General features: G+C 34.3%; 1 protein-coding gene and 1 non-coding gene across 2 annotated transcripts in view; both read right to left on the bottom strand.

The window, feature by feature from the left end:
- The window catches only part of Ranbp17 (RAN binding protein 17), a gene marked incomplete at its 5' end in the record, with an annotated part of 334,601 nt that overhangs the window by 202,211 nt on the left and 117,698 nt on the right, over positions 1-14,692 (bottom strand). The gene's annotated exons all lie outside the window — the stretch shown is intronic.
- LOC117285432 lies at positions 2,317-2,420 on the bottom strand. The gene has a single exon (XR_004516465.1). It is a non-coding gene; the product is annotated as a U6 spliceosomal RNA (small nuclear RNA).

The following is a 14,692-nucleotide window of genomic DNA, read 5'->3' as shown; positions in this document are numbered from 1 at the left end:
AAAAGAAGGAAAGAATGATATCTTGGTAAATGCTAGGCTTCTAATGTGACCTAGCCCAATTCTCTCAATACCGCAAAGGAAACTAGAAATGACTCCATATCATAAGCCTAATTATCAGTGTTGATTAGACAAACACATTGACCTAAATAACTTTTATGTGCAACAAAACTATTCTTGGTGAACAACTATAGTGATTCAGGGCTAGCCCAAGGCCATGTCATCTAATGGCCAAATGAATACCATATGGCCTACAAATTGCAAATTCCTTCAAATTTCCATAGTTCCCAAAATGTACTCTTCAGAAGCTTAAGATGCCAGAGAGACACCTCAAGAGCATCAGACAGGAAAAACTGAAGCAGTGGAATATGTGGATCCCTGAAACCTCACATTCTCATTTCAGTGAAAGCCATTTGTTTCTGTAAGATTTCATTTGAAGAAACCAGTTTTAAGTCAGTTCAAACCACTATCTTATCTTTGTATATTCCTGGAAAGGCCAGAATAAAATATTTTAATTTTTTAAAAAAGGAGTGTCCCTGGGCATATTTTAAAAAGAAGAATATTCACTTTAAATATCTGGCTCAAAAAGAATTACTTATTAATAAAGTACATGAATATCTATAGAAAAATACTATGGTCAGTCATTTGGTAGAGATCAATATTTGAATAGTATTAACTGTTTAACATTAGATACAGAAGAAGTCAGTATCTATCAACAGTTATATCTCTTTTTTCAGTCAATATCTATCATTAGTTTTATCTCTCTTTTTTAGATGTCTTTCCAGATTCATCCTCGCTGTGTTCAACAAGTACATTCTTATTATTTATTCATTTATTTTTAAGCAAATTACAATTTTTTTTTATTCCAGTACTGAGGATGCAACACATGTCCTTCACACTGAACTACAACTCTGGCTTGCCTCCTACCTTTTAATAAATTAGAGACAAGGACTTATTAAATTGCCCAGGATGAGCTTGGGATCCTCCTGCCTCAGAGTGCTGGGATTAGAGGCTTATTCTTAAAAAAAAAAAAAGAACTACAAAAAAGACTTTATATAACTATTTCTCCAAATATCTACAATATAAAATATATCCCCCCTTTTAGTACATTTATATAATGATTATATTCATTGTGGGTAGCTGTTATATATACTTGACACTCACTTTTTACAAAGGCACAAATTTTCCAGACAAAAAGATGCCCTCCTCTAGGATGGGTTATTATAGTCATTAAATGGTTCTTAGAAGACATTTGGCCCCCTGAAATTTTAAATGTTTATTTATAATTACAATTAAGAAAAGCAATTGGAAAAGAACACTAGTTGGAATCTTTTAATACAAAGATGACTTGAATGCTCTTATATTAAAATTATTCTTGATGTTCCTGATCATTAGTACTAGCAAAGTGAGAATTTATCTTTTTTTTTTTGGTACCGGGGATTGAACTCAGGTCCTTGTGCTTGCAAGGCAGGACACCAAACCACTGAGCGAAATCCCCAGCCCAAGAATTTATCTTTTTGATCCAAACAAGTCACCAGCATTATCTCCTTTACCAGAAAGAGCTTAATAATAAAACCAACAAATGCATTTAAGTATGACATTTGATAATATTTACATATTTAAAAATGATTTCTACTATATATACAGGACTTTCTCAACAAAAAAAAAATTTAATACTTATAAAACAGATTATGAAGGAGGTGTGGTACTTGGCTCCTTTGAGAGACTTATTTTTTTCCTGTTTCAAAAATATGAAGAATCAAAATAAAGTATAAATGAAGTACATGAATAGTAACAATTACTGAAATAGCTCACTACTTAATAAGTATTACATAACAAGATCCTGATTTTCTTAAATAGTAAAATATTTATTGGTACATTTTAGGCATAAATAATAACACTCATCATTGGGAATTTGCGCCTGTACATGCTACATTACACCCTTTTCCCCATTACCCTCTCCATTTTGTACACTGTATTGCACAATACTAGTGTACACCGTGTTGGACACTGCATTGAAATATAGCACAAATAAATTTACTTTCACCTTGATGACACATTTATACCATTTAAATGAGTAGCCAAATAAAAAAAAAATGCAAAACTGGAGAGGAATCTTCAGTTTCCTTGATTCCATAAATGATAGTATCATTTCACAATTCACAAAATGTTTTCAGCATTTTACTTCAACTTGGCCACCTCACTTCAAAAAACTGATGTCCCCATAATCATCCTTACTTTTTGTTTAAACATTTCAGAACATTTATTGTTGATTCATTAGTGTGATCACAGAACATGATTCCCAATTAAGCATAAAAAGTAAATACAGAACGCTTTGCGAGTTTGCATGTCATCCTCGCGCAGAGGCCATGCTAATCTCTGTATCGTTCCAGTTTTAGTATATGTGCTGCTGAAGTAAGCAAAGCATCCTTATTCTTAAGGAACTCATGGAATTGGTGATTCAATCCCTAGGACCTCATGAAATTCACAGCTTTGATGATGATTTGCATAACATGTTTTTCTTGTTTTTTTGAGACAGGGTCTCTCTACACAGTTCAGGCTAGTCTTGAACTCACTATTTGAACTCATAGGATTCTCCTGCCTCAGCCTACTGAGTACTGGGATTACAGGCGTGCACCACCACACTTACCTCCCATAACATCCATTTTTAAACATGAATTTCCTCGATGTATGATGCAGCACTATTTTATTAAATGTGACTTGCCAGAAACAACTGCATCAACTCTTATTAATTTATAAATACCTTTTTTCTTTTTTGAGATAAGGTTTCACTCTGTAGTTCAGGCTGGCCTTGAATTCATTATGTAGCCCAGGTTAGCCTTAAACTTGCAGTGATCCTCCTGCCTCAGCCTCCTGAGTGCTGGGATTATAGGCGTGCACCACCACACCCAGTTTAAAACCCTCTTTTTCTTTTTTTCTACCTCATTGAGTTTATTGGTACATTTTAGGTATACAGTACAGTTACATTCACCATTGGGATCTTGTACCTTTACATGACAGGTCTTGGTTCTTGTTTTTTCTCCTTGCCCCTGCCCTCCCTTTACCCCCTCCTCCCTTCCCTATTTACAAATACTTTATTTCCATTTTTCATTTTTTGCATATTTTTTTCTTTTCCCTTATTTCCTTTCCCCTACCCTTCACACTTGCCCTATACCTTTAGCTCTTTTCTTCCTATTTCACATTTTTTACCAACCATCACAGAATACCACTATGGCTACACCAGATATGTTAACAAAGTTTGAAGAAAGTCACTATTATTTTTACTGCTTCATACAAATGAAGAGATTTAGCTGTTGTTTTTGTTTTTGGTACTGGGGATTGAACTTGGGACCTTAAGCATGTGAGACAGGCGAAGACACCACTGAGCTAAATTTCCAGCCTTTAGCTGTATTTTAATTGGCATCAAAGAAAGCATTTCTTCAGTGATACTATATTCATAATCTATAATACTGCTAATTAAAAGCAGCAAGTTGAATCATATCTATCACATCAGCACTTTCATCTATTGACAAAGAATAAAGTTTGAAATTAGTAGCTTCACTCTTAAATATTTTTCAGTAGATTTTTTTCCCATTTCTTCAAATCATCTGGCTATAGTCTAGTGAGACAAACTGATTTTAAAAAATAAGCAGGGTACCTTATTTCTCTCAGTAAAAAAGCACTCATTCATTTTTCACTGAAGACTTTTCCTTCTTCTATTTTTCTGTTTTTGGGTTCCGTTAGATTCTTTTGAGATGATGATGACGCCATTCTGTGATTCAAGCATGCTGAGAGGCTGAAGCAGGAGGAAGATCCTGATTTTTTTACAGGAGCTTAATAAGTGATAACAAAAATAGCTCTAGATGTCTAACACTTAGCAATACTATGTACCATTATAGGAAAAAGTGGAAAGTGACAGGACTCAGTCAGTGGCTCCAGGTCATCACCAGCAGAATCAAGATTTGAATCTACTTAGACACCTCCCAAGAGTAAGGATTATTTTTTTAACAAGATCAGGTACCACTCTGAACATGTACTGCCTATTTAACTATACATGAAAATTACTGAGTGCCCACAGTAGGCTGAAAAGTAAAAGTGTGTGAGATATAGTCATCCAAATTATCAATTTAGGGTTTTTTGCATGGAGTTGGCTGAGTATGCTTTTGGTTTTTTGAGTCAAGGTCTCACTATAGTTCAAGTTGGCCTTGAATTTACTACATAGCCAAGGTTGGCCTTGGACTCAGAGTGATGGGATCACAGGCATGCACAAGAATACCTGACTCACTTTGGGTTTTCAATATACTTCTGTTATTACTATAGTCTACTTCCAAATATACATTAAGTACTGCAAAGCTCACAAAAATAACTAAGTTATTATTTTCTACATTTTATCTTCAATTAACTTCAGAATTATAAAATAATTGCAAATATGGTTGTAAATAATTTCTATTTATTACATTTCCTTTATAGTTATGAAGCTTTCAAAAGATGTGGTCATGACCTAAAAAAAGAAAGACAGGCATGGTGGCCCACACCAATTATCTCCTCCCTTGGGAGGCTGAGACAGGAAGATTGCCTTGAGTTCAAGTTCAGTGTTGACCTTGTCTCCACGACCCCCCAAAATGGCTAGGACCTAAAACAGATTTCTGATGCTTAAATGATACGATTCAATTCCACAACTGTTTTGAATGCCATGAGTCAGAAATTAAAGATCATATGAAAAGTCACTGCCAATATCTAGGTATTTTATATTTACTATCCTTAAAGAACAATAATCACATACTAGAACCTAAAATTATATGCAGTGATTTTCAATACTAAAGAGACTTTTACTAGGCCAACACTAAGAGGCAAAAGTACTGTGCTATAGTATCCTCATCTGTAATTTTCTACATCTTTGAATCTTTATATGAATCAAGGTAATAACAAAAGTACCCCAGTTCAGTGCCTGAGACACAGCTATTATATGAGGGTAGTCCATTTTCAATATGCTTTTAAATGTGACTTAGGCCCTAGCGATACAAAGGAGGATGCTAGAGCTCTACTGATTGCTTCCCTGTCAGAAGAAGTATAGTGTATACACAGTGTGGTGGTCAGCATTTTCTCACTGTGACAAAATTCTTAACAAAATTAACTTTGAGAAAATAAGATTTATTTTAGCACAATTTCAGTCCAAGGTGGCAGGTTTCATTGCTGTGGGTCTGCAGTAAGGCAGAACATCATGGTGGAAGTGTATGGTGGAAGAAAGTTTTTGACCTCAAGACAGCCAGGAAGCAAAGAGAGAGGAAAAGAACCAGAGAGAAAGGGACCAAGGGTAAGATACTACCCCTGAGGCCTGCCCCCCCCATGACTCATTCTTCAACTAGGTCCCACCTCCTAAGTCTTCATCCCTCCCAATAATGCTATTAAATTATTAATCCATTAATGGATTAAGCCACTAACAAAGTTAGAGCTGTCATGATCCAATCATTTTCTGAAAGCTCTACTTTTGAATACATTTGGAGGACATTTCAGATCTAAACTGTAACACATAGGAAAAACTACATGTCACTAGGTCTCTAGGATACCAATTATAAACAACAATTTGTATATGTTGTTCAGGTTAGAAAGAAAAGATAATATTCTGTCACTATATATAGGTAGATACATATGTAGAAGAGCCACAGCTACGAGAAATGTTAAAAATGATTTTATTCTGTCAATATTTTCTTATATAATTTTCAGAGAAGAGTTGAGTGAATTGTACAATATCTGTTAATATAGTCTAAATTGGAATTATTCTTTCATTATTATGTAATAACCATTTCTCTATTAATGCATCAGTTAGAAGTTTTTAAACAATCCTTAGATTCACAGGTTTAGTAATTAACATGCCTATGAGCAATGGTGCCCTCAGGAAAAGGCACGGCTACTCAAATAGATCTGGCCCCAGCCAGCTGAGGGAGATCTGAAGTCCAAGACAGCCACTTTCCAGAAACTCACCCGCTGGAAGATAAGTTAGGCAGAACTCTTGAAGACACTGGCATAGGAAAACTTTATGAACAAATTCTCAGTAGGACGGGAACTAGCAGAAAGAATCAACAACTGGGATCTCATCTCATTAAAAAGCTTCTGCACTACAAAAGAAACCATCAACAGAACAGACAGCCTACAATGTGGGAAAAATTTTTTATCAATTGCTCCTCAGACAAAGGACTATTATCTAGAATCTATAAAGAACTCAAAACAATCAGCACCCCCAAATATAAAGAACCAATTCAAAAATGGGCATCTGAAGTGAACAGACATTTCTCAGACAAAGAAGTAAAAGCAGCAAGTAAATATATGACAAAATGTTCCACATCACTGGTCATTCAAGAGATACAGATGAAAACAACACTGAGATTCCACCTCACCCCACAAAGAATGGCTGCTATCAAGAAATCACACAATAACAAATGCTGGCGGGGTTGTGGGGAGAAAGGAACCCTTCTCCATTGTTGGTGGGAGTGCAGACTGGTGCAAACACTATGGAAATCAATATGGAGATACCTCAAAGAGCTGGAACTAGAGGTTCCATTTGACCCAGCCATCCTTCTGTTGGGTATCTTTCCAAAAGAATTAAAAGAATCATACCACAGTGATATATGCGCACCCATGTTTATAGCGGCGCAGTTTGGAACAGCTAAAACTTGAAACAGCCCATTTGCCCATCCGTTGGAAACTGGATAAAGAAGATGTGGTTTTTCTATAAAATGGAATACTACTCAGCCATAAAGAATGAGAAATTAGAGTCATTCATAGGAAAATGGATACATGTTGAGGATATACTCCTAAGTGAAATAAATAAGTCACACATGTGTAAATACCCAATCGTTTCTCTAGTGTGAAAAACTGTAATAGTACACAAGATCCTAATGGGATAACTGACAGTGTGAAATAGGAAGAAAAGGGCTAAAGTTGTAGGGAAAGTGGGAAGGGTAGGGGAAAGAAATAAGGGAAAAGAGAAAATGTAAAAATGGAAATAGAGTTTGTAAATGGGGAGGGGAGGAGGGGTGAAGGGAGGACAGGGACAAGGAGAAAAAATGAAAACCAAGACCTGTCATGTGAAGGTACACGATCCCAGTAATGAATGTAACTGTATTGCATACCTAGACTGTACCAATAAACTAAAAAAAAAAAACAAGAAAACAACAACAAAAAACATGCTTATGTTCCTCTTACAGAGGTTCTTGCACTTTGAAGCACACACGAGCACTATGTTTACAAGTTTCATAGGGAGATAATGAAAATGCAGAGCTAAACAGTACCACTCTTTTTAAACTAGAACTGTGGCCATCAATTTTTATTAGTCATATTAAACCAGGGTAGTCTATAGACAAGCTACAATGTCTCTTCTTCTTAGACCTAAAGTTCCTTTCAACTAGACTTCTTGAATTTGATTCTTGAAATTCTACTTCTTAAAGACACATAAGGCTAAAAAATGGAAATAAAGTGTTTGTAAATGGGGAGGGGAGGAGGGGGTGAAGGGAGGGCAGGGACAAGGGGAAAAAATGAGAATCAAGAACTATTATGTAAAGGTACAGAATCCCAATGATGAATGTAATTGTACTGTATACCTAGATTGTACCAATAAACTCAATAAAAAGAAAAAAAAAGACACATAAGGCTGAGAAAATTAAAATCCAAACAAAATCTACATCCTATGATTGAGAGAAAGGTGTGCTAAGGCTCAAGGAAAAATGTCTATATTTACTCTTAATTCTAGAATATTGGCTTCAAAGCACTGTATTACAGCCTCCATATGGATCAACTCATATGGTTTTGGTACAGTAGTTTTAAAATAAAATTGCTAAATTTGTTTATACCTGTCCTATCAAAAGATGGAGCTAAGTTCCATTCCTTTCGTGTATGGAGCAGACCTGGTGAGTCACTTCTAACAAATGGAATGTCACCTCAAGAATAAATTATAAAAAGCATGACTTTCTTCCCATTCTCTCTTGGAGGAATTCAGCTGTCGTGTAAGAGAAAAAAATCAAGCAGCCCTATATAGAAGCTTCATATGGCTACAAGATAAGTCTCCTGTCAACAGCCAGCATGGAACGGATGAGGCCTCCTGCCAACAGTCAAGTGAACAAGGCATTTCTACAAGCTGATCCTTTAACTCTACCCAGATTTTCAGTTTTCAACCCTGGCTGAACATCTTGACTAAAACCCCACAGATGACCTTAAACTAAACTCATTCTGCTAAACTGCTCTAAAACACTATCTCCTCATCTATCTCAGAAGAAGGCAACTCGTTTTCAAAACTTCTTACAACTGAAGGACCTGGTACAGGAGGAGTATGGACCCCCAATGTCCCATATCTTACTTATTTCCACTTGCCAGCAACCCAAATATTTAAAACAAGATGTAAAAACTTTAATAGGTCTATGGAGGACTACACTTTGGAAGGACAAGTGAATAAAGTGATGCTTGTTTTTACTGCATGCTAGAAATAAATTAAAGGTCTGTTTATGCCAGCAGTAAAGATACAAACAGTGCCTGATTTTAAGCTCTAAAATGATATAGGAAAGCTGATGGTTCCGACTCTGAGACATTTTGCTATGCCTTATCCAAATAATAATAATAATAATAATAATAATAATAATAATAATAATAATAATAATAATAATAATAATACATGTCCCAGACCTAAGATCACCACAAATGACATACAAGTCAGGGCTAATATATTAAAAGTATATTTGAAAGGGCCAGGGATTTAGCTGAATGGTGCTGCTGCCTGCTTCATAAGCATAAGGTCCCAAGTTTGATCCCCAGTACCAAAAAAAAAACAGTATATTCGAAAGTTAAAAGCCAAGTCACTTCTAGTACCTTAAGAAAGCCATTAGAAGCATGGCTTAACTTTGAATCATCTCTCTAATAACAAAAACCTAACAAAAAAAAAACTTTGTTATTGGATTCATTCTAAATCTTAAAAACTCTTAAGATGTTATTTTTAATTTATCATGTTTTCTCTCTCTACTCTGCAGAGCCACATAGCCCTTACTATTCTATGAATATAAAAAACATGTCTGAGAATCTTTGCATTCACTGTTCCTTGGATATTGTTTACCAATGAACAGTGTTTGGTTTTGTTTATTTTTACTAATAAAAATCATGGTGTGTGGGCTGGGGATTTAGCTCAGTGGTTCTGTCGCCTGCCTCGCAAGCACAAGCACCTGAGTTCAATCCCCGGAACCAAAAAAAAAAAAAACCAAAAAAAAAAAAAAAAAAAAAAAAAAAAAAAAAAAAAAAAAAAAATGGTGTGAAAGTACATTAGGTAGAACTCTTGAAGAGAGCATAGAAGACTTTAGGAACAAATCCTTAGCAGCATGGGAACGTGCACAAAGAACTAACAACTGGGATCTCACTGTATTAAAAAGTTTTTGCAGTGCAAGAGAAACCACCAACACAACTAAAAGACAACCTACAATGTGGGAAAACAATTTTACCAGCTACTCCTCAAAGGACTACTATCTAGAATAAATGAAGAACTCAAAAAAATCAGATTCCCAAAATACAAAGACACAATTCAAACATGGACATCTGAAATGAACAGACATTTCTCAGACAAAAAAGTAAAAGCAGCAAATAAATATATGAAAAAATGTTCAACATCACTGATCATTTGAGAGATGCAGATGAAAACAACACTGAGATTCCACACAACCCTATCGAGAAATCAACCAATAACAAATGCTGGCAGGGCTGTGGGCAGAAAGGAACCCCTCTCCACTGTTGGTGAGAGTGCAGAATGGTGCAACCACTGTGGAAATCAGTATGGAGACACCTCAAGAAACCAGGATTAGAGGTCCCATTTGACTCAGATATTCCCCTGTTGGGTATCTTTCCAAAAGAATTTAAAGAATCATACCACAGTGATATATGTGCGGTATATATCATGTTTACAGCAGCACAGTTTGTAATAGCTAAAACTTGGAAACAACCCAAATGCCCATCAACTGGAGACAGGATACAGAAGATGTGGTTTTTCTATAAAATGGAGTACTACTCAGCCAAAAAGAATTAGAAACTAGTGATATTTATAGCTAAATGGATGCACATTGAGGCCATACTCTTAAGTGAAACGAATAGGACACACTTGAGTAAATATCAAATAGTTTCTTTATTGTGAAAAACTAAAAGTGTAAATAAGGTTCAAATGGTATAATCAATAGTGTGAAAAAGGAAGAAAATGGCTAAAGAGGAAGTGGGGAGGGGAGAGGCAATAAGGAAAAACAATGTGAAAGAAGGAAAAAAATGGAAACAAAGTCTTTGTAAATAGCAAAGGGTGAAGGGAGGGTAGGGGTTTAGGGAAAAAAAACCAAGATATATCATGTAAAGGTACAAGATCCCAATAATAAATGTAACTGTACTGTATGCTTTAAATGTACTAATAAACTTAATGGGGGAAAAATCATGGTTTGTTTTTATTCAGATTTTTAACTGTCATCTCATTAGAAAGACCTTGAAATAAATAACATATATAAAATAATGCTATCAACACTCGCTACATTCTATATTTCCTTTTATTTTTCTTGTTAGTACTGCTTATTTTCTCATTTTGTTTTCTAAATTATTAATGTAATGCCATCTGTCCAACTAGGATATTTTTTAAAAACACCTTAATTTATTCATGTTCTCCCAAAAGTCAAAGATGATTTGAAAGATTTAAAATGTATTCATCTTTCTTTAAACATTGCTTCTCTCTATTATTCCTGGCATTTTTCTCACTGCTTCTTGTTTTTAACCTGAAAGGTGCTTCGAAGAAGTGATGAAATGATTCAAAAGGAAGTCACAAAATTATTTACATAATTCATAGTGGCTGTAGACTCTGACAAGAATGTGGAGTGAAGCTCGTTCATCAGAAGGTTTTATAGTTCCTTACATTTAAGAGTATACTAGCTAGAATTTGCTGAGGTATCATTTTGGACTCCTCCTCAGCCAGTTCCGAGCTCTCATTTCACCCAGTACTTCTCGTTGCAGTTAAGACATACTTGGACAAGCATTCAGGTTTGATATTACTGCAACCACTGTGATATAAATTCAAAAACATGCTTTACAAAGGGAGTGCTCATTACCACATGGTAAGAATAACAGTAATGTGTAAGGGTATTATAATCTGGGAATAAGGTGTACTCGTGTAGATCATGCAAGTGGTCATTACTGCTTTGGCTAAGAATCTGTACATATTTATAGTCCCGAAAATACTTTATGTTACTTTTTATTTTGTTAGCATTGTTTGATACTGAACTGTCAAGATGCCAAATCACAATGAGGCAAAGAACAGAAAGCACTTCTGAGCTTGTAGAGTTTTGAGTCCTTGAAGTGACCTTATCTCAAAAGTCTGTATATTAGGCTATTCTTCTAAATAATATTATACTGAAGATTCAACAGAGGAGATGAAAATATGTTCAGTTGAACTAACACTATCTAATGTCATGAGATTTTTTTTTTCTTTAATGGAGCGGCAGTATATCTTATATTTTCCTCTTTGAAACATCAAAAATCTTTTACAATCTGGCCGTAGGGAATTGTTCCATATTTTAACTGTCTCCATTGCTTGGAAAACTGTTGCATTCATATCCTTACTTCAAATCAAGAGACACAAGAATACTGACCTATCTATATAAAATGTCAAGCTCAGCGGCAGGAAAATGTCTAATCTCACAAGTGGCAAAAAATGCAGATTCCAAGTTCAGTCCTAAGCATTTAAAGTTATGTTACACCTCACACTTTGAAAATATCTAATTAAGAAGGGAAGAAAAAGACCTTTAGAAAATATTAAGAGGCTGTGACTCACGCAATATATAAATGATAACCTCAGCATAACAAATATATTTGACCTTTAAAGTCATAAAAACAAATGTAAAAAGAGTCTCCAGTTTTCTATTACTGCCAAGTTTATTTTCTTCATAAGTTTCACCCTATTATGGTATAATAATCCCTCATTACAGTAGCACAATAATGTGTGGTCTTACTCCACCTATAGTTGCCTTGTGTCTATTTAGTTTTATTGCAAGCAAGCAATTTGAGAATATGGTAATAAAGCTTCAATCACAGTAATGATGTATGATGGGTTGTAATTTTTCTGTGCTAATGGGTTACAAACAGTATTACAGTGATGACGGGAATCTCACTGATTCATTATATGAGTGCAATAATATCAAAATGACTTAATATAGATTACTATTAAGTCATACATATGCTACTAACAACTTCTGTATTTCACCATATAGATATATAGAGAAATAAAATTAATATTCATCTTTATAAAAGTTCACACAGCACAAAACATTTTGTGTTGAGTACCCTAAATCAATGTTTAAAGTTGGAATTACTGCATTGAACTGGTTCTTTGAAAAGAAAACCATTGATTTTAATCTGCTTGAAGCAATCAATTACTCCCTGTCCTCTTTATTCCAAACTGTAATGAAAACTAAACTGCGTTGTCTTGAAAACTAAATGTGAAGATGATCATAAACAGAATTTAAACTCCATGGATTATTCATATCTACCCATTTAGATTTGCCATTTCCATTATGAGTACATTTGCCATGAGCATTTAATGGACATCTAAAAGGGAATTCATTAAAGTAGGAGCTGTTGGCAGCACTTATGGGCTTCAGACTGCTTTATGCTTGCCTTTAATAGCTCACTATTATAAAAGTGATATATTGTGTTCATCCCATTAGTAGTTTGCAGAAAGGTCTGCAAGAGATAACAAATCTTTCTGAATATTTTCAGAACTGAAAATGAATCACTTTGTTTTAAGCAGCATATTCTAACAATATACAATTTTAGAGTCAACTAAATTTCATTGTTTGAAGCCAAGTAAGATTTTAGCAACCACAGATAGATTTCATGAAACAATCACCACCTTTCTGAAATATTCTGTTGTTATTAACTTGAGACATTAGCAGCCCTCAGGCAATCAAACCAATAACATGAAGATGTAGTAGAGATAATAGTAAGACACTCATTTCTGAGTTAGTGGTAAGAAAGTACCAAAAGTAATGCTAGACAGAGAATCTTTACACAATTGTATATGAAAGGGAAGGATTATTTCTAGAATTTAGGATGCATTAAAAATTCTTCTTAGAAGAAATGGCATTCATTGGTCTTTACTGTTTTGTTATATTATAGAGGGCAGAAAATGGGCCAGAGAAATACAAAATGTGATCTTAATATTAATGCTTATGACAGTAATGAGTCAAATTTTATCTGGGAAAAAGAAATGAGAAATAGAACCCTTCAGCACAAAATCTCCATAATACCTGGCTGCCTACAGCTTTACTTCAAACACAAGATATATTACTCTAAAAGTAACTTGACACTTGTAATGAGTCAACATCATGTACTTGAATCATAAATTTGAAAAGGCAAATCAATCCTATCAATATATGGAAGAGAACATGAGATACTTAGGTACTTCCAAACAAATATAACCCATAAGTTTCACTCATAATGGCAACCCTTCAACAGTGTAGTTCATTAGTCCAACCCAAGAACATTATGGCAAATTTGTGCTAATTCCTAAGCCTTTGAAACATGCCATTGAGTTCGTTACAATGAAGAGTCTTAACATTTGTGACTCAGATTTCTAAACATTTAAATTACTTTATATAGATACATATAAGATTGGGTTAGGATATGTTTACATACTCAAACACAGCATATACAGGAGATTAATCATTTTAAAACAGTTATGATCTAGTGGGAAATAACTTGCTATTAGAATCTGAAACAGTTAAGTACCTTTTCTGTTCAAAGAATTATTACTGAAAGTATTTTTAATATGACATAATTTTTTCTGTTCTGCATAAATTAGGGAATAGAAACATAAAGGGATAAAAATAGTGGACTTGTACCCAACAAATATAGATCTACATCTATACTAACTTAGTAGTACTGATACTGAACCAAGTAAGCAATTATTTAAGTTTCAGTAGTAAAATATTAGTCAGTTTCAAATAGTGAATGCTTAAAAAGTTGCTTTGCCAGGCCAGAAAAGTGACCCTGATGAAAAATAGGACAAAAATTTTAGTAAAAACAAAATGATACAATTCAAGACACTAAATAATAGAAGCAATAGTATCACTTAGCTTCATGATTGGCAAAAGTTCTTAGACAATACCCCGCCACACACTAGGAGTCACTTTACTGTAGCAAAATCATTGAAACATATTAAGTTTGGATAATAACTTACAAGTCATTTAGGGCATTAGCCAATAGGAAAAAATAAAAGTTCAATTTATTCCTATCTATGCAGTGACAAACAGCAGAGACAAGGTATATTAGAATAATACTTTGTTTTCCTCATGATCAAATGTGCACAATAGCATCATAATGAAACAAATAAGACTATCATTTGCTTTGGTACATAAATGGTCACTTTTGAAACAAATTATATATAATGCACAAGTGTGTCTTGAAGGAGACTATAAATGTCAGAATAAAGGAAGACTTTTTCCATGATTAAAAAAAGCTTTTGAAAAATAAGATGCTGAGAAACAGCCTCATAGTCACAGACTTAAGTCTGAAGTTATGAGAGTATTTATTAAAGAGCAAAGCCAGATTTCAATTAGTTAAAACCATTTGCCTGAGAAGCAGTTATAAAATTCTTCTTATAACTAGCATATGGAAATTGGATATAGTACAGGAAAAGTCT

Source organism: Fukomys damarensis, unplaced genomic scaffold (assembly GCF_012274545.1).
Source record: "Fukomys damarensis isolate Sample0158 unplaced genomic scaffold, DMR_v1.0_HiC HiC_scaffold_9, whole genome shotgun sequence".
Lineage (NCBI taxonomy): Eukaryota > Metazoa > Chordata > Mammalia > Rodentia > Bathyergidae > Fukomys > Fukomys damarensis.
The sequence above is the reverse complement of the archived record's forward strand: the minus strand, read 5'-3'. Positions and strand labels throughout refer to the sequence as shown.